Raw genomic sequence first — 25597 nt, 5'->3', positions numbered from 1 at the left:
TCTCTCTCTCTGACCTCTCCTTACTCTGCCCTGACTTCATCCTCAAACATGCTTTTCCTGCAGGAACACAACACAGGGCTCAAATTAAAGAATTCAATCTAACCACCGCAGTAATCACTGCCTACCATGGCTGTCATTGCTGAAAAGGTTGAACCTGTTTTCATATGTTTATTGGCCTTTTTTTTTTTTTTTGAGGTACTAGAGTTTGAACTCAGGGCCTAAACCTTGAGCCACTCCACCAAACCTTTTTTGTGATAGTTTAAGATAGGGTTTAAGATAGAACTATTTGCCTGGGCTGGCTTCGAACTGCGATCCTCTTGATCTCTGCCTCCTGAGTAGCTAAGATTACATGCGTGAGACACCAGCACCCAGCATTTATAGGCTTTTATAGAAGGCTCTTCACTTCATCTTCTTCAGAAGATAGCTTGTTGTTTGTGCACAAAATGATAGGAGGCCTTGGCTTCTTTCAAGCACAGTGATCTACAGAAGGGGCACTCCCAGGTCCCCATGGGCACAGGTTTCCCTCCTAGGATCTACCACTCTGCTTTAGTGCTCTGTTGAGGCAGTGACTCCAGAGTGGCCATGCCCAGCCCAGCTGCAAGGAAGGCAATGCCAGGCCTCTGCTCTGCTCAGTCCTGGCCTGGCCCCCTTAGCTCTGAGGGCTGCTAGACTCCTCCTGGTACCACAGAGCAAGCTGGCTTTATCTTCCTGTTCTTTTGGCATCCTATTAGATCAGGATTTGTCCAACTCTATTCTAAATGCCTAATGTCCTCTCGGCTGCCTGCCCCCTTGTGTCTCCAGAGCCCTGAAGAGGCCTCCTGTCACACACTCCAACTGGGCTGAACACCATGGCTCCAGGGCTTGCTGTTGAATGCCTTGGGGAACTGGCAGCTTAGAGCCTGGTTTGACCCAGATATGGCCTTCTCAACACAAAACCCCCCTGACTCTGTCTCAATCTGTTTTCTGCTGCTATTATAAAATACCACAGGATGGGTAGTTTATAAAGAAAAGAGGTTTCTCAGAATTCTAGAGCTGGGACGTCCACGAGCATGGTACCAGCCTCTTCATGCTGTCTTATCCCATGAAGAGAGGCAGAAAGACAAGCAAGTGTGTAAGAAAGGGAGCATGTCCTTGCAATGGCAACCCATTCTGGTGATAATGACATTAATCCCTTCAGGAGGGCAGAGCCTCACAACCTAATCACTTCTTAAAGGTGTCACCTCTTAATACCATCCCAATGGCAACTCAATGTCTGCATGAGTTTGGTGCAGCATTCAGACCACAGCAATCTCCATAACTGGGGATAATCAACTTTCTCCTGGGCCCTTCCCCTCCAGATGGAGGCTCCTAGAGGGCCCAGTGAGTTTCCACACCTCCCAGCTCCTGGCGCAAAATGTGGGCTCAGCACATGCCTGGTACACTCATATGAGATGCCCATCAAACCCGAGAATCCCATCTTCCTCACAGTGATGCCTCAGTTAAGAAGAAAGGAGACAAGCCAAGCATGGTAACTCACTCCTGTAATGCCAGTCCTGGGAGGTATAGGTAGGAGGATCAAGGTCTGAGGCCAGCTCTGGCAAAAAGCATGAGACCCTATCTGGAAAAGTAATCATAATAATAACTAAAGTAAAAAAGAAAAAGCAACAAGGAGGCGTGTCTGGCTGTCTTTTCCTCTTTTATCATATCCTGTGGTACTGAACACAACTAAAAATGGTACAAAAATAGTGGTTGAAGATTTGGGGAGAAAATAAGCCATTTGACAAATACCTTTTCTTTTTAGAGTCTTAATTTAGCATCAAGGAATTAGTATCAAGTCACAGAACATGTAGTCAGTCTTTTGGGAACAAGATATTGCTATGTAGCCCAGACTGGCCTCAAACTCCTGCCTCAGCTTCCAGAATGCTGGGATTACAGGCGTGTAACACTACTTCCAGCCTCAAAATGCTAGGCCATAAACTTTATATGTGAACTTGTTTTTCTGATCTTTGTTAATGGCAATATTTTGAAAAAATGTACTTCATGTTTGGAAGGTAGGAGTGATCTTGTATGTTGTTGAAGTAGGTTGCTTTCTGTCACGAGGCATAAATGAAGTAGTTTCTCTCTATCATTGGGCATTTGACCAACCCACACGGTGAGGAGGCCTAACATGGATACTTTTAATAGACTTCCAACATGCAAAGTGCTGAAGGAAAATGTGGGTAAGACTAGGGTAGGCTGTGGGTAGACAGGTTAGGCTAGGTTTTGCTGCAGTAACAAACAGTACTTAAATCCTAGTGGCTTTTAGCAACAAAGGTTTGTTTCTTACTCATGTTACATGTCCATTGCCAGTGGGTATCCAGGCCAACAGAGTAGCCGCCATCTCTGATGTGGTCAGTCAGCATCCCAGACAGGATAAAAGCAATTAAATACATGTCATGAACCAGAACCAGGCCCCACCCAAGTATACGGGGATCAGAAAGTACAATGCAATGGTGTGTTAGAAGAAAGCAGATGCTGGGAATATTGGATGAACAGCATTTGAAACCAGAGTTTTGGACCAAAGGCCCAAACTCCTGAGATTCCACATGCTAGGTACGGCCACCTGTCCCTAAATGCCAAATAAAGAGGCATGATGAAGTTTATTACACAGCTCAGTACCTGCCACGGGAAGAGACAGAGTAAGCACTCAGCTCATCTTCAGCCATCTTCAAGATACAGACATGAGCTATAGGTTTAAGTAGACAAAGAATTGGGGACAGGGGACAAAGGTATGAACAGTCCCACTCACAGATATGTTCTGGTCTCAGTCCAAGGGTCCCAGAGGGGTTCTGTAGAAGATGTTATCACTGTCATCACTTGCAGGAAGCAATCTGCTTCCCATAAGAAGATTGTTTCTGCTCCAGGATGCAGCCTCATCAATATAGGTCATTGTCCTCATTTGGAGGGGTGTCTGTCCTGCAAATCTCTGCTGTTTCTCATGGGAAGTTTCAGTCCTTTGTCATAAAGATGTTATCAGTTCTGTCCTTTCTGGAATCCAAGGTGATGGCAAAGTGACTGCAAAGAGAATGGCTTAGAGCAAAGACAGATACAAAATGGAGACAGGGTGCCAAGCTTCTCCTGCTTTTAGTTCATTCATGGGCCAAAGTAGGGAGTGTTTTTCAGCAAAAGCAATTCGAGCACCTCTTACACATTCATGAGGTCCATGGTAGGTAACTTTTGGAGTTGTCTTTGATGGAAGAGGAATAAAAAGCACACCACTCATATGGAAGTGGAGGGGGACCAAGTGGAATGAACAAGCTTCAGGGTCCCACGAGTGTGCCATTCCACCCACTGAATCTCAAGTTACCATTTGTTGCTTAAAGACGAGAAATCCAAGACTCCACCCCAGGCTGGACTGAATTAGATTCTTCATTTTAGCAAGGTTCTTAGGCAATTTGGATGTACATTAAAGTTTGGAGGAAAAAAAAAAGTTCTGGTATGTATACCAATCATCTTAGGCGGTCTAAGGACATCTTTTTATTTTAATAATCATTTGTTTCATTATTCATATTCTCCCAATAGGAAGCAATGTTATTTTTTTCATTTAGGGAAGTGATGTGACATAGAACAATTCACTTCACTAAAATAGTCAATTTAAAGGAAAACTTAAGTAAATAACAGGACAAGTGAGACAAATTGGGAACAGGTAAGGGACAAATTGTGAGTAACACTATGTGTCTGTAATTGGGGACTTCTATCGCACTGGGAGCATTCCCAGCTTCCCAGCTTCTCCCCAACCCCTGATGGGTGCCCCTCCTCCCTATCTCCACCTCACTTCCTGCCCACCTGCCAGTCACTTCTGACAACCGGAGCCTGAGCAGGGAGAGGGCAGTGACCTTTGAAATCAGACTCTCTGGGAAGGCAGGGTAGGCCTTCACAGCCACTTGGAACACAATAAGGTTTCAGTTCAATGTAGGACAGTGGTGTGAGATGATAAATGGAGCTGAAAACTTCTTGTCACCTTGTGACATCAGAGCCATCATGACATCTTAGCACAATGCTTTATGTGTCTGTGCAGATGCTGATGTAAACAAACCTAGTGCCCTGCCAGTCACATAAAAGTTTTGTACATAGAGCTGGGCACCAGTGGTTCACACCTCTAATCCCAGCTATTTAGGAGGCAGAGATCAGGAGGACCATGGTTCGAAGCCAGCCTGGGCAAACAGTTTGTGAGGCCCTATCTTGAAAAAATCCATCACAAAAAAGGGCTGGCAGAGTGGCTCAAGCAGTAAGAGTGCCTGCCTAGCAAGCATGAGGCCCTGAATTCAAATCCTGGTAATACAAAAAAAAGTATCATACATCTTGTTTTCTGAACCCCTTGGTCACATAGAACCCACATCAAGTGACTGACCTGTAACCTCAAGCTTTTTGTAAATACACTCTGTCTTGTTCACACAGAGACAATGTCACCTTGTGGCACACTCTCAGAACAGATCCCTGTGGCTAAAAGGTGTGTGGTTGTACTTGGAAATATCAGACCTGTTAAGTATTAGAAACTTGATTCATCCAACTAATTTCCTCACTTTCCCAAGCACTGTGTACAGTGTACACATGTGCGCATATGTACAGCCTCAAAGGTCTTTGTTAAAGGCTATCAAACGAAAACCAATGTGCCCCTAAAATGAGAATGGTGATGAATGGAACATTCCTTAGTTACTGTCCATTTTAAGCTGATCCATCAGACAAAGTGTCTGGCTGAGTCCTCAGCGGGGGTTGATGATGACTTCATAACGTGATCCCAAACCTGGTGCCAAGGCTCCTTCCACACAGAAACACAAGTTAGATTCCTGGCTCTGCCATTCACTGTCAAGCTTCAAAAGCGTGTTGGGAGCACTCAACTATTAATATGGTGTAGGAAAAGCACCTGGCTCCACAGCTGCTCCACCAAGAGGAGTCACTGTGGTACTTTTCTCTTATTAAATTGGGGTGGCTTCAAGTTTTTATTAGAGTTTTGACTTAAGAGCTTTTCTCCTGGGTTCCCAGGCAGAACGTGGCACGTTCTTACTGTGCCAACCTGCCCTCCCAGTCCTCATATGCCATAGTGGCCCCTGTTGGCTGATACCCAGAATCCACTCTTCCTTTTTTCCAGCCCCAAAGACCCCGGAGTTCTGGTTTTCACCCTCCCCTGAGAAAACCATGTCCCTCACAATCTGCACTCACCCTTACCAAGCAACTGCCCTGATTGGCCTAAGAGATTCTCAGCAATTGGTTAAGAAATTCAGACTTTAACCAATCAGCACATAGCATTGTCCCAGCAACAGTTACTGGGTCAGAATGGGGGGGGGTGTGGTCTAAGCTGCCCAACTGGAAGGAAGATGCTGAGCAACTGGCTGAAACATGCATATAACCTGTTTGCCATAGGGAGCCAGCCCAAAGAGGAGTCAATGTGTGGAGAGGACTAAGTCCAGAGATCCACAGAGAAGACCAGAGAGCACCCTGAGCATACCACACATGAAGCCCAAAAGTCCTCTGGACTTTCTATTACATGGGATAATGCATCTTCTGATTGTTTAAAGCAGTTTGCACCAGGGTCAAGCTGAAGGGCTGTGTGGGGAGTTTTTCTCCTCTATGCAAGTGCAGACATGTGTTGTACAAAAACATGACTGTCCATGTTGTTCTAAAGTCAGAGAGCTTCCTTTGAGGGCCAGGGCAGGTTGACAGCTGCAAGATCTGGTAAGTTTAAGAAGATCTGGACCAAGATCATGCTGCCTCCTCAAGAAGGCAAGAAAGCCACTGAAGATGAGATGATGACAAGCCCTGAGAGCTGCAAGGGAGAGTGACGGGGAGCATCGACTAACATCCTACTTCCTTCTGGGGCCCCAATCCACTTTAAGAGGCAGTACAGCATGGAGGGAGGAGGCACTCAGAATATGGACTCCCTCCTATCTGGATCTTGGTTCGGACTCCTCCTCTCCTGCCTCTCTTACCTTTGAACAGGTCACTTAGTCTCTCCAAGTTACTATTTATTAAATGTCACCTCTCAATGTTCCTTTTATGCACCACTGTTTTGGTGCTTTCCGTGTATTGACTCACTTAATCCTCATGCCCACCTTCAATCATGGGGAATCAGACTCAGAGAGAAGAGTAACTCACCCAGAGACACAGAGCAATAAGTAGAGGTGCTGGGATTTGAACTCAGACAATTAGATACCAGAGACATCTGGTCAACCCCAACCACCACACTTACAGCCTCTAGCCTTGGTGGGCATGTGGCCACATCCAGGCAGGAGGCTGAGAGCCCTCCATTCTTCTATTTTTAACCCATTTCCACAGCATCCCAAAGTTGCAAAAAAAAAAACCCACATTCTCAGATTTCCACTGAGTAGCATGAACATCAGCTAGGGGCTCTTAGGTTAGGGGAGGCAGGGGGCGGAGCTTCCTTTCCTGCACGTCCCTTCCCAACCTCACTACATTTAAGTCCTAGATAGAGTGCACTATAATAAGGCCTAGACATGGAAACAGAGGGTTCGTCCTAAGACTTGCACAGCGAAGCTGAGTGAGCAAGCTCTGGTTCCCACACATCATGGGCCTGGTCATTTCCACCACTATCCTGCTCTCCAGCTCCAAGCCACCAGAGCCTGCCAGTCCTACACATCTGAGTCCTACACTGGACAGAGCAGCCCCAGCCAGGCCACCGCCTCCAACAGGACAACAAGGCTGCCGGCACAATGGGCCCACTCCCAGTTTCCAACTGTCATCATCAAGTGAGTGGATGAACGACAGCCTGCCCACCACAGACAGATAGGACCAAGGAGATCACACAAGTGAAGACACTTTGTAGACTAGGACATGTTCTACACAGGTAGTGATCACAAGGTCAACTGCAATTTCAAGTTCTTTCTCCTCACTTCAATGCCAATAAAAATAGGCAAGGAAAAGACCACCAGAGCTACGAGACAGCAGACAGCGGTGTAGGTAGAGCCTCTGGACTCACAGAGTCAGCTTCTGGCATTTACCAGCTGCTGTGGATTGAATGTTTATTCCCCAAAACCCACATTTTAAAATTCTAATTCTAAGCCGATGGTATTGGGGTGGGGGGGAGCCTTTTGTAGGTGACTGAGTCACAATGGCAGAGCCCTCACTTAGGAGTTGATCCTTGTAAATGGGACTCCAGGGAGTGAGTCTGCCCCTCCCACCACGTGAGGACACAGCTAGAAGGAGCATCTGTGAACCAGAAAGCAAGCCCTCACCATTCACTGAACTTGCCAGTTGCTTCGTCCTGGACGTCTTAGCTCCAGAATTGCGAGAAATCAGTTTCTCTTGTTTATAAGGTTCCTGGCTTGTAGTGGTTTATTATAGCAGCTTGAGCAGATGAAAACAGTAGCTGGGTGGTATTGGGATGTCACTTAGGTTCTGAGGCTCAGGCTTCTTGTCCAAAAACATGGTATTGGTAATACCCATGTCACAGTTGTGAGAATCCATTTGGATTTAAAATGCAATTGTGAACATCTTTAAACGATCAACAATCATCGCTCACCCCTTTTATCTGGAAGCAGTACCTTGGTTTCACTCCAGGGAAGTCAATACTCTATTGCATTCAGTCCTAGTGGGGTTATCAGTGAAGGAACTGTGACCTCCCCTTGCCAATGGTACACCAAAACCCAAGCCTTGAGACATCCTCTGCAGTGAGCCTGAGGCTGCATGGCTTGAGAACAGGAAACACTGCTCCTCCCATTGGGATTCCTGGAGCTGAGCTGCTTCCCTAGGATGCCTAGTGCCTTCCTTTCCCTCCATCTCTGTTAGCACTCCTGGAGCCTCCTGCCCCCACCCACTTGGCTCCTAGGCCAAAATGCATGCCTGAATTTACCTCCAGAGCACCCTGACAAACTGATTCAAGAGTAGAGCATGAGCACTCACCGGTACATGACACACATGTGGCTCTCGTACAGCAACTGAGGGACATGCACACAGGACCCTAAGGCCTCTCCCTTCTACCCCCAGCCATTGTGAGTCATGAGTGAAAGTGATAGCTGTCATTTAATTACACTCATCCCATCTCGGAAGCTGAGTGACAACACTGAAGATGGCGATCGCTCTGTCATCGGGGTACCAATCCATTGCCCATCCCCAGTGGACATGGAATGGAGGTGTGAAACAAACCTGTCTGGTTCAAAGCCACTGGGATTTAGGGATTGTTTGTTCCTACAGCAAAACCTCACCTTGCCCGACTAACACATGCAAAGTAGTTTCACACTGAAAATTTTCCTGCACCCCTCAGCTGGTTGGTCAAATTTCTTATTTTCATCTCCAAATCTACAACCACCATGCTAGCATCTTTGTACCACTGTGGGTCACAGTCAGTGGCAAAGAATGTGGGAAGAAAGGGAGAACAGGAAATACAGCCCAGCCATGTTTCCTTGCTTCTTTCTGAGTTACATTTCTGCTGCTAAGTGGATCCACACAGTCATTCTCCTAACTCCTTTCAAAGGCTCACACTTTCTTCTTTTTTAATTCAATTTATTTTTAAAAATTTTATTAACATATAAGAGTTGTATGGGGATACATTGTGACATTTACATATATACTTACAACGTATCTTACTTGGATTTACCCCCACCATCGTTCTCCCTCTTCCTCCCCCCTTCCTAGAACAATTTCATTCTTCTATGTTCATACAAGAATACAAAATACATCTACCATATTCACCCTTGTTCACCCTTTCCTTATGCCCACCCCTCCCACTGATAGCCACCCCCGAACTCTTTTACCCTTCTTCCTTCATTTATTTCTAAGTGTATACTGATAGTCCACAGGGGTGCACCTTGGTACTTCAGGCCTGTATGTATCGTGCTTTATAAATTAACTCCCACCCATTACTCACTCGCTCTTTATCACCATGCTTCCCTAACATTCAACAGCTTTCAGTACAGTGCATTATACTTATTCATATATACAAGGGTGTTTTGATACTTTTCATTCTCTGTATTTTCCTTCCCCTCCTACCTCTCATAGTCCCCTCACACAAACTCACTACAGAGGCTCACGTTCTCCATGTCACCTCTGGTTCCTTGTCCCCTTGTGCCATGAAATTTCACTTTGAAGGTAGTGTACAAGCCTGCTGAAGGCCAAGGAAATTTCATCCACTCTTCCATGAAATAAAAGCCTTCCAAGATAAACAACTTGCCTGGTACAGACGGAGGTCCCATCAACATAGGTGGAGATTTCTGACATAAGAGAGTGTCACCTCTCACTAGCCCACAAATCCAGAAGTGGGCCGAATCAAATTCAATTATTCAATAATTGAATGCAGAATTATTAAAGGACCCAGGTTGGAGAATGTGGTGATCTAGAACAAAGAAATGCAGGCTCTAATTCCAAATCACCATTGTGTTAGTTCAGTGGTCTCCTCTGAGAACAAGTGAAAGAAATACAACTCAACTTATAAGAAATAGAAAATAAAAAGCTCTGAAAAAAAAATCTCAAACCAATTCTCAATAAAGGTCAAGAAACTCTCTCTGCTTTTCCCCAAATGGCAGCAAAGATGGCCACCAAAGATCCAGGCTTACCCTCCAATAGCTCAGCAACCCCAAGAGGAAAGCCACAGAATGGTGGGGCTTGGTGGTGCACACCTGTAATCCCAGCATTCAGAAGATTTAGGCAGGAGGATCATGAGTTGGAGGCCAGCCCAGGCTATACAGGAGATCCTGTCTCAAAAAAGAAACAAAGTAAAAAAGTACAGAATGGAATTGTTAGCCAGCCACTAAGCAAAGCAGTCAACTTCAGAGACTCCCATACATACTAACTGCCCTTTTATTTGTCTATTTTTTGACAGTACCGGGGCTTGAATTCAGGGCCTCACACATGCTAGGCAGGTGCTCTACCACTTGAGACTACTGGAATCCTCTCGTCTCCTGCCCTGGCTAGGTCACAGCTCTTCTCAGCTCAGCATCAGAGGGTTCTGCATGCTACACTCCTTGTCTCATGAATGTGAGAAATGCCACGACAGTAGAGAGTGAGCTGGTGAGTGTATAGGTGACAGGTTTAGTAAGAGAAAGGATAAAGCCAAGAGGGCTGCCAGAGAAGGGACATGGTGGAAGGTTTTTATCCACTTACCCCAGAGCGGTGCTCAATCCCTATGCTAATTAGGTGTGCAGAAAGCACCATTCTGCTTGGCTGTGCCCACGATGTTCTGATTGGTTGTGCCTTTTAAACCCAGGAGGTATGAAATTCCTACTAGTAGTCTTCCTGGTGTCCTTCCTCCTTCTTGTCTGTCTTGCTTTTCCTTCCTTCTGCCCTTTAAGGTCACAGGGAGATCATAATGGAGTTTTCCAGGGTCTCTTTAGTCCTAGACACACTAATTTTAACTAACTGCCCCTTTAAAAGACTGTTAGTACACAAAGTTGCTCTTCTTTCAGCTAAAATTCTTTGAAGAAAGTCAGAAGGACTAGCCAAGTTCCCAAGTCACTCGAAGGTATTTTTTTTCTGGGATTTGAACTCAGGGCCTCATGCTTGCTAGGCAAGCATAATTACCGCTTGAGCCACTTCACCAGCCTCCCAATGTATTCTTTTAGGCTGTTGACTCGTTATAAAGCTAACTTATCTGTCCGGAACCATTTGTGTCCACCATCTTCTGTTTTGAACTTGTGCTCTGTGACCCTAACTTGAGCATGCTCAGCAATGTGCCTGCCCAATATGTGCTTTTCTGTACTAACGCCTATGGCTCCCTCACTGTCTCTGGCAGAGATCTCCTTACTGCCAATCAACTCATCACAAACTAGACGATCCTGGATGACCTGGGTGGATCCCCTCTAATCACGAGAGTTCTGAAAAGTGGAAGAGGTTGACAGAAGAGGGGACCAGATGATGCAAAGTGAGAAGGACTTGACCCTTCAATGCTGGCTTTAAAGATGGAGGAAGGGGGCCAAGAGCCCAGGAACATAGGTGGCTCTAGAAGCTGAACAACGCAAGGAGCTCAAGAAGGAGTACAGCCTTGCCAACACCTAAGCCCAGCAGGACTCCTGCAGGATTTCTAACCTACAGGAGGGTTGGGCTGTGCTGTGCTGTGCTGCGTTAAGCCAGGGCTTATAGTAATTTGTTACAGGTACCAAAAGAAACTAATGAAATTGCCAATTAAGGTTGCACCTAATTAAAAAAAAGGAAGAAAGGGAGAGATGGAGAGAGAGAGAGAAGGGGGGAGGGAGGGAGGGAGGAGAGGGGAGTGAAAAATAGTACTCTTTCTTTGTTACCCATGGATTTATCTTGGATTTATCTTATCACTGTAGCCAGAAGATGCAAATGCTCTGACTGGGCAGACCTGAGACCTGAATTGGGGCTGGGAAGGGCCTCAGTCAAACCACAGGACTGAGAATTGGGGAACAGTGGATTTCCCCAAGAAAAGCAGAGCACTTTTACCAAAAAGATACACTTCCTGGAGAGACAAAAGCAACTGTGGGCCACCTTGTGAACAAACCTCCTTCCATCCCCTATCTCAGCAATTCTAAGTTAAATTCCTTGTCCTGGTCATTGGAAGTTGCAAGTGCCCTACAGTGCTGTGTCATTTTAATGCAAAGTAGCACTGAGGAGATTCTAAGAGAGCACAAAGTCATGAGTTCCAGGAGAGTGATTCTGGAGAACTACTCAAATCAGCCCAGAGCTGTTGTCTAAGAGAATCTGACCAAAGTCAATTCACTAATACTTTAAAAAGAAATTCTGCAGGCATGGTGCTTAAAAGTTTTGACAAAGAATTATTTCAGCATCAGAATTTGATGTCCTCAAATATTTTTGTTGACATTGATCCTTTTTTATGATAAAACTCTGGATATCAAGAATTACTACCTTATTATTTTGTAAAAAGGAAGGAAGGAAGGAGGAAGGGGGAGAAGGAAGAAGAAAAGGAAAAGAAAGAAAAGGGAAATTTACACACACACGCAGTCAACCCTGGATTCACACTTTCTATGTGCTAAGAATTAGTACAGAGTTTCAATTGCAAGCCAGTTCTGGTCACATATAAGGTGCGTTCCCAGGTGAATGGATAGGGTGGAAGTGGGTAAGCTCCCGAGGTCTGTTCTGAATTTCCCTGATCCCAGTGACACAGAGCAGACTGATGGGCTCCGTGCTTCCTCTTCTGAGAAATATTAACTCGTATCTTTTCCTGTTCTTCTATTTTTCTTATTGATTTGTGTGTTTTTCATAGTCTTGACATAATCCTTTGCTGTATTTATTGCAATATCTAATCAATGTCATTTCAGTTCATTAAAGGTAGTTTGATTGTTTTTTTTCCTGGGGATACTGGGGTTTGAAATCAGGAGTTTCCACTTGCAAAGCAGTGGACCTCCAGTCCATTTTGCTGATGATTTTGGAGACTCCTATCTCCAAGGTTGGCCTTGAACCACAATCCTCCAGATCTCAGCCTCCCAAGTAGCTAGGATTACAGGCTTGAGAAACTGTCACTGGGCTTAAAGGTGGCTTTTAATTAAAAAAGGTCCAATCAAGGTGTTTTTGTTTGTTATTTGTATATTTGTCTTACAATTGTTTAAAAAAGAAAGAAAGAACATTAACACTATTTTAAGAGGATTTACTTTAAGGGTTTGTTTTGGGCAATGGTGTAGTCTCTGGTCAGAAGATTTCAAATTCTTTGTGTCCCACGTGGAAAAATACATGGCAGGACACGTGGGTGTAATGAAGTTTATACAAAAGGGGTCATGGTGGGAGCAGACAGAAGCTACAAGCAGAGAGGGTCTTTCTCTTTTCCAGGTGCTTTTAAAATTTATGCTCACCTATGGAAAGGGAAGAACCTGGTGATTCCCAATCAATAATGTGAGGACGGGCACGGGTGGCCCCTGGGCCAGGTGAGGGCAGATTGAGTTGTACCTGAGCTAGGATGTGAATAAGCTACACACATTTGCAATTGAAAAGAAGGCTCAGAGAAAGAGAAGAATGTTCAACCTGAAATATAGTATTAAGTCAAGTATGTTCTGAGAGTCCCGAACTTTCCCTAATTCTAGCCTGCCTCAGATTCACTGTGTCCATTATCTTCAAATAACCAGAAACTTCTGGAGTTCAAAATCAATGCAGTACAAATTGCTGAGAAATGTTTACTCAGATGTTTTTCTGTCAACATTCCAACATTAAGAGGTGCTTAAACTGCTTTTGCTGAAAAGCACTGACTTCTTACTTGGGCCCAAGAATTAACTAAACGCAGGAGAAAAGCTTGACATCTCTGTCTCTGTTTTGTACCTGGTTGCCTTTGCTCTGAGCCATTCTCTCCTGAAGCCAACTTGGAATCAAGGGAGAACCGAAGTGATCAATCACATCTTTATGACAAGGGACTGAAACTACCTCTAAGGAACAGAGGAGCCTTGCAGAAGAGACCACCCCACAATGAGGACAGTTACCTCATAAGGCTGCACCTTGGAGCAGGAGCTAACTGATAACAGCTATGTCAACTTCTATGGAACCCTCACGGAACAGGACTGAGATAATGGCCAACCAGGCACCACGCACCACTGGAACACACCTGTGTCTGGGACAGTTTAACTATGCATACCTTTTACCCTGGCTCCTAATTCTTTGTCTCTTTAAGGTAAAGCTCATGTCTGTACACCAAAGATGGCTAAAGATGGGTTGAACACTTACTTTACCTCTTCCCACAGCATCTCCTGGGCCATGTAATAAATCTCCTTTCTCTGCCCTTTACCATGTCCATTTATTTGGCACATAGGGGCAAATGCCCAGACCTGACAAACTCCTGGAAGCCCAGGAGTTTGGGCCTTGGGTCCAAAAGTCTGGTTTCAGTATCTTTCCTTGAGATGGCCCAGATCAGATAACACAGTGTGTCCTGCATCACGACATTTGGTTGACAAGGAAGGACATGTGTGATTATAATTCAGCTGAAAGTTTCTTTTGGCCTAGTATTATAACTGTACCTTTTTGTGCCTAGGGTAGGACTAGATACACAATGGCACTGCATCACAGTTGCCCACGGCATTCAGAACAGTGATGAACTGTGGGGTTACAGCCCAGGCCGCTATGGTCCACAGGCTGGACCACATACCTGTGTGTACCAAGCTACACCATCTAGGTTTGTGTAAGGACACACTATGATGCTCCTACAATGATGAAAGTGAAAGATAAACAGAGACACTGGTGAGAACAAGAGACACAGCTGTAAGCCCTTAATCCATAAAACCTGCACCCACCAAGAGTTTCCCTCCTCCCTTGTCAACAATGTACTAAACGTGCCTGCCCTTTATTCCCTTATCTTATCACAAGAGAAAAAGCTCACCAGGTGCAGGGTGACAGCAGAAAGTCTCCAAGGACAAACTGGGCACTCATCTGTATCTGACATGGGAAAGTCCCCTTAACCAGTGAGGAAGCAATTTCTAAAAGAAAAAAAAAATGCCAGCCTCACTCATGACCACCAAGCCCAAAACTATTCCAACAACCTAATAAATGCCTGTTTTCTCTGTGGGCGACAGCCTAAATCTCCCACAACCAATGCTTCTTCCAAACAATTAAAACTTTTTTCTTCTTCTTCTTCTTTTTTTTTTTTTTGCTGTACTGGGGTTTGAACCCAGGGCCTTCACTTTGAGCCATTTCACCAGCATTATTTTTTTCTGTGAAGGGTTTTTCAAGATAGGGTCTCTCAAACTATTTGCCCAGGCAGGCTTCGAACCATGATCCTCCTGATCTCTGTCCCCTAAGTAGCTAGGATTACAGGCATGAGACACCGTTGCTGGGCCCAATTAAAACTTTTGATCTAATACAAAACTGGGCTGGTGGAATGGCTCAAGTGGTAGAGCACCTGCCTGACAAGTGTGAGGCCCTTAGTTCAAAACCCAGTACCACACACACACACACACACACACACACACACATATACACACACACAAAACCCACTTTTGCTTGAGAGTTTGTACTGTTTTTATTTCTATAATCACTGGGACAAAGTTCCCTCACATCAGGTACCAAAACCACCTAACAACACACATTGTTCATTAATGACCTGTGACTGTACCAAACATACTCAGTGCCTTACTCACACTGTATTGTTTGTCTTAAAATTGATACCTCTGTCTACAGCTTTCAGATTAATCAAGTTCCTTGTTGTGAATTAGAAAACACTCTAGTTATATAACTACTGTACTTTAAAAAAAGAAAGAACCACATCAATGTCATTTTCTTTGTGTGTGTTTGTGTGTGAGAGTGGCGCTGAGGATGGAACCCAGGGCCTTGCACATTCCAGGAAAATGTTCTACCACTAAGCTACATCCCTGGCCTTTCATTTGCTTTTTTGAGATAGGGTTTCACAGTGTAGCCCAGGCTGGCTTCAAACTCCTGATCCTCCTGCCTCAGCTTCCTAAGTGCTAGGATTGTTAACAGCAACGGTGTAGTCTGTGATCAGAAGATTTCCAGATTCTAGGTATCCCACATGGAAGAATCCATGACAGCACACGTGGGTATAATGGAGTGCACTAAAAGTATGGGAAGGGAAATACAAAAGGGCGCATGGTGGGACCCGGTGGTAGATGGAGGCAGAGTCTCTTCTCCAGGTGCTTTAACACTTACGCTAATCTATGGGAAGGGAAGAACATGGTGATCCCCAACCAATAAAGGGAGTAAGGACGGAAGGGAGGAAGGAAGGAAGGAAGGAACTACCACAAGCTCTATAACATCTACTGTACTACACAAGGAAATGCTGACTGGGTTTAGCTCATGTGCCAACTGCCCTCAGGAAGCCCACAGTCTAGAGCAAGAGTCAGCAAATGTGTTCTGAAAAACCCAAATCATATATATTTTAGGCTCTGAGGGCTTTTGTTCTCACACAACTACTCAACTCTGCTGCTGCAGCTGGAGTGTTTCCCAAGGCCCATGTGTTAAAGGCTTGGTTTCCAATGGCTTGGTGCCACCGAGAAGTGGTGGAAAGTTTAAGGGGTGGGGCCCAATGGGCTGTCTTTAGATCACTGGGGACATGCCCTTGAAGGAGATTGTGGGACCTTGGCTCCCTCCCCTTTTCTCTTTTGTTCCCTGGCCACCAAATGATCAGTTTTACTCCACTGCACACTCCCACCATAGTGTGCTGCCTTGCCACAGGCCCAAAAGCAATAGGACAACCAACCACAGACTGGAAACCGTGAGCTAATAACTCTTCAGGAGCTTCTCATCTCAGGTGTCTTATTATAGCAATCAAAAGCTAACACATCTATGTTGTGACTCAAAAGCAGCCATAGACAGTACTTTAAAAAATGGGCATAGCTGTGTTCCAATAAAACTTTATAAAAACAGGTGCTGACTGGATTTTGACCCAAGAGCTGTCATTTGTGAATCCTTGGTCTAGTAGAACAGCATGTAAAGCAAGGTCTCACACAGGCTGCAGACATGTTTTAGTTGACCAACTCACGGTCTGATCATACTATGTATGCACTGTCACTCTTCCCTAGTGTCAGCCTGCCACAATGCAAGGGTGAACGCAAAGATTGTTCTGAGGCAGGAGAGACAGAAGAAGAGACAGGGAAATTATACTATTTTAATAAATATTTAAAGGGCCAGACTCTGACATTGGAACAAGGAAGTAAAGGCTGGAGAGCCAGAGCAGCTGGCCCCGTCCCGTCTCTTAGATGCTAAGTACAGGAACAGGGAGACCAAGAATTGCTACCTGCTTCTGCTTTCCTCTTTGAGACGTTAACAGCTCCTAGGCTCCTTGGATGGGTGGAGACTAATCTTGTCTGGCAAAGGGAATTCTAAAGCATATTTATTGTCCCTGTGATTTGGGTGGGCCAGGATGACCCCTCCTTGTTTTGTCAGCCATCTCAGCCACCCAGACCCATTATCTTTGACCACGTGTGTTCTCCCAGCTCTCCAGTATACAACTAAGAGATGGGGGCCACCATTTTGAGTCTTTGTTCTCATGTCCAGCATGGACAGGAAATGCTTCTCTCTCTTTTCCTCTCCACCCCCCACCCCATTGTCTATACTTTATCCTGTTACACTGAAAGAAATCCTTGCTGAAACTTCTACCTTGTGAGGCTCCTTGTTGTGACACCTTGAAATGCTTTGCAATGTTTGTGGCTGTCAAGGACCTGAGATTTTGTGTGGAAACTGGGAAGCTGTGGGAGCCCTCTCATCTGTCCTCTGGTGACAGTTCCACCCAGAGTTCCAGGAAAACAGCCTGCTCGTTTATGCCATCTCTACAGATTTTCTTGCATGTAAATGTCATTAGTGAATACCATGTTATGAAAGCATCCCGCTGTGACCCTTGCTATACTTTGGGACACAATCCTCTTACACACGCGCTAACTGCATTTAAGTGATTTCAGCCCTGGTTTTCCGGCATGCAGCTCACAGGAGCCCATGCTGCTCCGTTCTCAGAGTAACCCGCACTGGACCCGGGTGACAAAGCTGCGTGGTAACCCAACCTCTGCATTCTGCTGACGAGCCACACTCCCGTGGTTTATGAGATCAGTGGAATTCCTCAATAGACTCATACCCTGTTATTGAGTCCTGAACCATATATTACGATGAATACTAAACTAGTTCAAATGCCCATCCCCACTGCCTTAAGTTTAGACAAAGCCTTGAGCAATTACCCTTCTCTTCAAAGAATGTGTTTTCTTTGGCATTGACTCCTGCTGTAACCTAACACGCCTGGACCCTTCTGTACTGTTCCGCCATACTCCTGGTCGCACTGTCCCTCACCTGTGTCCAGGGTTGTTCAGACAAGGACATAGAACCTCCTTTTTCATAAAAAATGGATTATCAGAGAAACTGAAAAGTGTGAGTTCAAGTTCAGAGGGAATGGTAACCCCCTAGAAAGAGGGGCCTTTGGGTGACATGGAGCACCTGAGAAGCCACAACCTCCAGCAAGCCCAACACCTGCACAAGAGGCTTTCTTTTTGTGAAGGTTTTTTCAAGATAAGTTCTCGCCAACTATTTGCCCAAGCTGACTTCAAACCATGATCTTCCTGACCTCTGCCTCCTGAGTAGCTAGGATTACAGGTATAAGCCACTGGTGTCTGGCAAGGCTTTCTCAATTCTAAACAAGGAGGTGTGCTATTGATTTTTACTCATTCAGCAAATTCTTATTCAGTGTCTGGGGTGCATCAGACACTACGCTAGGTGCTGCAGGTGTGACAGGGGTACAAAGCCCAGAATCTGACAGAGAGTGTGACACAGCGTTGAAGATGCAGCTGATGGAAGACAGGAAGGTCACCCGGCCTGTGAACATAAGTTGTATAAGTGAGGATTAGTTCTCTGTGGCTGCTGTACCAAATTAGCACAAACTGGAAAACGTATGCTTATTCTCTCAAAGACCTGGGGATCAGAAGTCTAAACCAAGGTGTCAGCAGAGCCACGCTCCCTCCAAAGGTTCCGAGGGACGATCCTTCCTTGCCTCTTCCAGCTTCTGGTGGCTCTAGGCACTCCCTGAGTGTGCATTGCTCCACCCTCTGTCTACATCTTCTCTCTCCTTCTCCTCTCCCCATGTGTTTATCTCTTATAAGGTCAAGGTTTGGATTTAGGGACCACCCAGATCATCTAGTGTGACCTCATCTCAAGATCCTTAATTAAATCTTCCAAGACTCTCCAAATGAGGTCACATTTGCAGGATCCTAGATATAGATATATTTTTGGAGGAGCCCAACCCACTCTGTAAGATGTCTTACTGGGGTAACTTATTTTAGGTGGGGGGGGTGGGGAAGGCCTCTGAGGAGCTGAGATTTAAAATGCAATTTGAAGAATAAGAAGGGACACACCATGCAGATGAGGGGGAAACCAGGCTTAGAGGGAAAGTGTTCTGATGGCCAAGGCCACAGTCTGTGCAAATGTCCAGAAAGCAGCTGAGTTAAAATTTCTCCAAATTAGAGAGAAAGCCAGCGTGGCGGCAGCAAAGTGAGCAAAAGGGGCTGAGGTGCGCTGCGAGTTGGGCAGAGGCCTGTCCTGAAGGGTTGGAAGCCACAGCAAGGATCTGGATTTTATTTCAAGTGCAATGATGAACTGATGAAGGACTTTAAGCAGAAAAATATCCTGATTGAGCTAGGTGTGGTGGTGCACACCTGTAATTCCAGCACTTGTGATGCTGAGGCAAGAAGACTGAGAGTTCAAGGCCTGTCTGGGCTACATAGGGAGACCCTATCAAAAGAAAGGGGGGGGGGGCGTGGCAGTGGAGAGAGAAACCTGGTTAAATTTACATTTCATCTTAAAGACTTTTCAAAGAACACAGCAGGCCTTAGCTTAAACTGGAAGATATTATTTTTACTATAATTTTAGCAATAACTAATATTTTATCCTTTACACTATTACGTGCATTAACTCATTGAATAAAAACTGCATGTAACTCAAATGCAAGCCAGGGCATCAGGTAATCAGTCCACATCCGTGTTACAGGTTGAACTGTATTCCCTCAAAAATTCGTATGCTGAAGAGCTAACCCCAGTACCTCAGATGTGACCTTATTTGGACATCGGTGGTTACAGATGTAGTATTTAAGATGAGGTTCCATCAGAGTAGCGTAGGCCCCTAATCCAGTACGTCTAGTGGGTATCCCTATAAAGGGGCACAGTTTGAACATAAGCGCACTGTGATAGCTTTCCTTCACTGTGATAAAATAATTGAGATGATAAACTTATAAAGCAAAAAGGTTTACCTTGCTCACAGTTTTGAAGGTTCCAGGCCACAACTAATGCTTTGGGCCTATGGTAGCACAGGATATCATGGCAGGAGCACATGGTAAAGGAAGTCCATTCAAGTCATGACCAGGTCTGAAAGAGACAGAGAGCAGAAGAGGCCGAAGTCCTTCAAACCCCTGCAAGGGCGTGCCCCCAGTGACCTACAACCTCCCACTATGCCCCACCTCTCAGAGTTTTCACCACCTCCCAATAGTGCTTGCTGAGGAAAAGCCTCTAACACAAGGGCCTCTGGAGAACATTCTAGAATCAAACACCATATGCTTACAAGGAGAATGCTGTGCACCTAAAGCTGAGAGAGGCCTGGAACGGGTCATCCCTCACAGCCCTCAGAAGGAAACAACCCCGCCAGTGCCTGGGTTCCAGACTCCAGCCTCCAGAACTGTAAGACAAGGAATTCTGTTGTGGGGGCCCCTAGCCTGTGGCACTTCCTTACAGCTGCCTAAGCAAACTAATACAGTGCAGTGGTGTGTTTTAGGACATGAGGTCTAGAGGCCAAAAATAACAAAATGCATCATTATCTTTACCAGCATCTCTCCCAGGTCATCTCATTCACACACACACACACACACACACACACACACACACACACCAACAGTTAACCAATCGTTTTTCCCCAGTGTCCTCCTTCTCAGCCTCCCTTTCAACACCTAGTGTCCTCCTCCTCCTGGTACCCAGTTAAGTATCTCCCCAGCAAAAACTCTCCTCAATACTAGAATAAGGTCTTGACTCCTTCATCCCCCACACCCACTTCCAGGATCTGTTGTTTCTTTCCCAGTGGTTACTTACCTCCCAAGCACTCTCCACTGTCTCCTCCCCACTAATCACCCTGGAACCCCACTGGTCCCCTTGGCAGAGAAACAGGCAGAGCCTGAGAGGCCAAGGACAGAACATCACCTCCTATGCCTTCCCTACCCAGTGTCTGTCTATCAAGAGATGGAGTGCTATGGGCAGGAGTATAAACAATCTGTGTCTTATTTCTTTTCACACAGAGTTTTTTTTATATTTTAATTATAACCTCCAGAGACAGAAACTACAGCTTGTCCATTTTTTTGGTGGTGCTGGATTTCAAACTCAGGGCCTGACACTTGCTAGGTAGATACTCTACCACTTGTGTCATGCCCCAAGCTCCATTTTTGGAACTTTTACATTGTAGCACAACCAACAAAAGCATCCTTGCCTTATGATCCAGTGTTCTTCCATCTACAAAGTTCCTGAGCTAAAACTATCTGGTCTTAACATCTGTCTGGTCTTGTGACATCTATCATGAATGATTAGTGACATTTTTCCCTCTACTAATCACTACTAAAAATGGGCTTGCTCCTGCTAATGAGGACTCGATAGCTTAAGGCACTGGGAGCACAGGTCAGGGAGGGAGTGGGAGTCCTCTGAGGACCTGCAGAGGAAGGTGCTGGCCTGCAGCTGCCACACCCATTCCTATGAGGTAGTTAGGAACCTAAAGTGGATGGAAGAAAGCATAGGTGGGGGGTCCAGGAGAAGTCAGAAGGGCCAAGACATTTGTAGTTCACTGGGAACTGCAGCTCTGCAGGGGCAGGAACTGTGCTAACTCAACTTTGTGCTTCCTCCAACCTCTGCCCCAGACCCTATCCTAGGACCTACCACCCACAGAAGTTGGTTGGTTGGTTGGTTGGATGATGGTTAGTTGACTGGACAGATGGATGGATGGATGTGGAGAGCAGATAATGGAAAGCCTATGAGAACTGGGCACAGGCAAGGCGAGATGCAGCTTAACTGCTTTCATCTGTAGGCCAAGATAGGCACAGCCCTGGCCACAAACAGGGAAAAGCAGAACAGCTGCGTCTCCTAAGTTGTTTATGTTTGGAGAAGCAGGAAGGCAGTTTCTCCTGTTACAATGTCACAACCCTCCCCAAGAGCCTCTGCTCCACCCTGTTTGCTGCTGGGTATAGGAGGCCTGCTGAAGGAGGGCTTGAGGCTTTTTGCTTTTACTTTGGAGGTTTTTTGAGCTTTGGCTTTGGTTATTGTTTTGGGCTTTTTGGTGTGGGGAGATTTTGGAAGGGAAAAGAATTGCTAAAGGGAAATTGCTGAAGGGAATGGCTAAAGGGGTTGATAGAACGGCTGCACTGAGAACTTTAACATAGGCCTTAGGAAAGTTAAGCTAAAGAAAAGCCAAAGAAGGAACTTTAAAGTGTAAGATAGAGGACCAAGACTTATGCACATGCAGTTTTCAGGTGTGGCTGTTGCAAGTCTGGGCACGGAGGCTTTAAGAAAACTAAAGAAGAGATGGGACAGCGCAAGCCTGGGGGCAAAAGACTTTAAGAGAAGATTATGCTAAGGAATGGCTAAAAGAAAACATGGGACAGTGTGAGTCTAAGGAAAGAGGTTTTATGCAAGGTTTTAAAGAAGACTTTAGAACAAGGTTTTAAAGAATTGCAAGGAGTTAGGACTTAAATAATAAAGATAGAGAAAAGAAGCAATGAGAGTTGTGCATCTCCACCCAAGTGCTCAACACACCTAACCCCACTTTCTGTCTGTCTTTCTATCCTGTGTCTTTTCTGAATCTCCAGTCACCCCCAGTTAGCCCTAGTTAGGTTCAATAATAACCAAGAGTGAGAGAAAGCTTGTTCTAACAAAGGAGGGAGTGAGAAAACAGTACTGCCTCCAGATGGACAGATGGTTGGTTGGTTGGATGGATGGACAGATGATTGGTTGTTTCGTTGACTGTTTAGATGAATGAACAACCAAAATATCTAGTCTTTTCCGTAAGATCACATTTTTCTCTGCTGCCTTACACCAACCCCCAACTTTCCAGTCTGAGAAAGGAAGCTGATGATTTCTTAGAACCCCAGAGTTCCTATTTTTCAACTATCTAACTTCAAGCTTTTGCATGACCACTTTAATTTGAGCCTCTCTAATGTTCACAGATTCTTTCTTCAACTCCAACCTGGTTCAGCGTGTGTGTGTGTGTGTGTGTGTGTGTGTGTGTGTGTGTGAGAGAGAGAGAGAGAGAGAGAGAGAGAGAGAGACAGGTTTAACTTGGGGCCTTGAGCTTGCTAGGCAGGCAGTGTACCTCTTGAGTCACACCCCCAGGACTTTTTGCTTTAGTTTGTTTAGACAGGGTCTTGCACTTTTGCCCTGACCAGCCTCAGACTCAGGAGGAGACTCAGGAGATCCTCCTAACTCCACCTTCTGGGATTACAGGTGTGCACCAACTCACCCAACCCCTAAATTCAAAGAGTTTTAAGCACCTACTATACATAGGTGCCACAGGGCAGGCAGTTTTTAAACTGTTAAGCTCACATCCCTTAAAAAAATTTTCACACACTTTGTAGGGTCTTACACATTTTTGGGTTGACATCTTAAAATTTTATCATAAATTTAAATTATACAAAGGGTGCAATTTCCACTGTATTGTAAATATTGACATTTTATAAATAAAACTGTTACATCACTCTGTTCAATGTTTCAAATAGAATCCAAATACTGTAGCAATTTGATACCCACCATCAGCTATATTTAAAAAAAAATACATGAACAAACTCTTTATGAGTCAGAAAATTCTACATTTTTCCTTTTCCTCATTGAAATCAAATTTATTTATGCTAATATAATTTTATGCTACAAAGCTTCTTATAATCACATGATTCTTAGTATAATTCTATGCATGTGTAAAGTGCACAAGAGTTTAAAATCTAATTCCCTTTTTATTTCTTGCCTCCATTAGGCTATAAGCATTACACTTTTCCTCTGGAGTGCATATCATTGCAATTAATATTTGTGTACATTTGATCAAGGTAACATCAATATATTAATATATGACAAATATTAGCATCCAAGTATTAAATGAACACATACTTTTTTTTTTCAGTACTGGGGTTTGAACTTCTTGAGCCACCCACTCCACCAGCCTTTTTTTGTGTTTCTTTTTCAAGATAGAGTCTCACAAACTATTTTCCCAGGGCTGGCTTCCAGCCCTGATCCTCCTGATCTCTGCCTCCTCAGTAGCTAGGATTACAGGTGTGAACTACTGGCGCCTGGCTCTTTTTTTGTTTTTCTTTTTTTGGAGACAGGATCTTGTTATATAGCCCAGCCTGGAACTGAACTCCCAATCCCCCTGCCTCTTGAGTGCTGAGATTACAGGCATGCACCACCACACCCAGTTCATGCTATTGATTGAGAATATGTCTTAGAGCAAGGGGAAACCTGGAGGTTTCAGAAACACCAGTATTTTGATTGTCACTATTTGTCACTTCAAGGCCCTGGGTTCGATCTCCAGCATTGAAAAAAAAAAGGGGGGGGGGGGCTAAACATGAGTTGTTTTGAAATTACCTTTGCCCACACACCCCTTGGAGTACCCAAGGGGTACCCAAGTTTGAAGACCATCACAGACACCTCAGGTGAGAACAAGTCACAATTTCAGTCTTGGAATTCACACCTGTGTAGGAATAGGCAATGAGTATTTCACTGACATCTGAAGAATTGTGTGAAACAGTAGATTTGGGGTGGAATAACAGTCCCAAAAATGTCCACATCCTTACACTCAGAGCCTGTGAAGGTCACCTCATATGGCAAAGGGGACTAAAGGTTGCAGGTGGGATTAAGGTTACTAGTCAGTATACGTTCAAAACCCAGGCAGGCCCCATGGAATCACAAAGGTCTTTAAGAGTGGAAGAGGGACTGGAGGTGTGGCTCAAGTGGTGGAGTGCCTGCTTTGCAAATGTGAAGCTCTGAGTTCAAACCCCAGTCCTACCAAATTAAAAAAGAGTGAAAGAGGAAGGCAGAAGAGATCAGAGTGACTCATGGGAGGGGCTCAGTCCACCCAGGTTGGCGTTGAAGAAGAGGAAGGCAGCCATAGCCAGGGAAGTCTCTGGAAGCAGGAAAAGACCCAAATAAATAAATTCTCTTCAGAGTCTCCAAAACAGTACACTGCTTCCAGTCCAGTAAAACCTGTTTTGAACCTCTAACCTCCAGAACTGTAAGACAGTAAGTCTGTGGGTTTTCTTTTTTTGGGGGGGTTGGGTTTGGGGTTTGAACTCAGGGCCTACACCTTCAGCCACCCTACCAGCCCATTTTTGTGAAGGGTCTTTTTGAGACAGGGTCTCACAAACTATTTGCCTGGGCTGGCTTTGAACCATGATCCTCCTGGTCTCTGCCTCCTGAGTAGCTAGGATTACAGGCATGAGCCACCCACACCCAGCAAGTCTGTGTTGTTTTAAGCCACTCCACTGGCAGTAATTTGTTATAGCAGCAAAGAAAACTAATACACTAGAGAAATGTCCCCCAAGAGGACATCTGGAGCCCTGGGAGCTCAGAAGAGGTGGCTGGTCCTGCTGGAAACTGAAGGTGTTTGGTCACCCACAGCTGGTATGAATCCCAGGCCCTTCCAGCTTGGTCCAAGACATACCGCCAAGTCAACAACACAGGTGTGAGCCCACTCAGCCACCTTCCACTACTGTTCCTGTGTCCACCCTGTCTGCTGTGAGGCCCCAGCAGGTCTAGATAAAGGCTGAGTTCTCATAATCCATCAAATCGTCACCACAGCAAGACACTCCATTATCCTCCACTTTACAGCTGGGGAAACTCAGAGAGGCAGAAGAACTTGGAATTGGCAATGGCTGTTCTAATCACTGTCCTGGGAACTTTTCAAATATCTAGATTCCTGAAATCCTGTCATTTGCAGCAACATGGATTGAACTGAAGGACATTGTGCTAAGTGAAGTCAGTCAGACACAGAAAGGCAAATACCACATGACCTCACTTATATGTGGATCAAAAAAGTTGATCTCATAGTAGAATAGGATTGTGGTTAGCAGAGCCTGGGAAAGGAGTAGGGAGGGAGATGGAGACAGGATGGTGAGAGGTACAGGAACACTGCCATCTAATTCACTACAGCACAGGGAGTGACCATGGTTGGCTAAATTTAATTGGACATTTCATAATAGCTAGTAGACAGGACTTCAAACGACAAGTGTTTGGAGTGA

At 45.1% G+C, this 25597-nt stretch overlaps 1 long non-coding RNA gene across 1 annotated transcript in view; it reads right to left on the bottom strand.

Moving 5' to 3' along the window:
* Positions 1-18307: 18307 nt before the first annotated feature.
* The window catches only part of LOC141418166 (uncharacterized), a 28589-nt gene continuing 21299 nt past the window's right edge, over positions 18308-25597 (bottom strand). The window contains exon 4 of the long non-coding RNA XR_012442881.1: positions 18308-19712. This is a non-coding gene — a long non-coding RNA (uncharacterized lncRNA). The remainder of the gene's footprint in view (positions 19713-25597) is intronic.

This window comes from Castor canadensis, chromosome 16, assembly GCF_047511655.1.
Source record: "Castor canadensis chromosome 16, mCasCan1.hap1v2, whole genome shotgun sequence".
NCBI lineage: Eukaryota > Metazoa > Chordata > Mammalia > Rodentia > Castoridae > Castor > Castor canadensis.
This window is presented reverse-complemented; position numbering and strand designations above follow the sequence as displayed.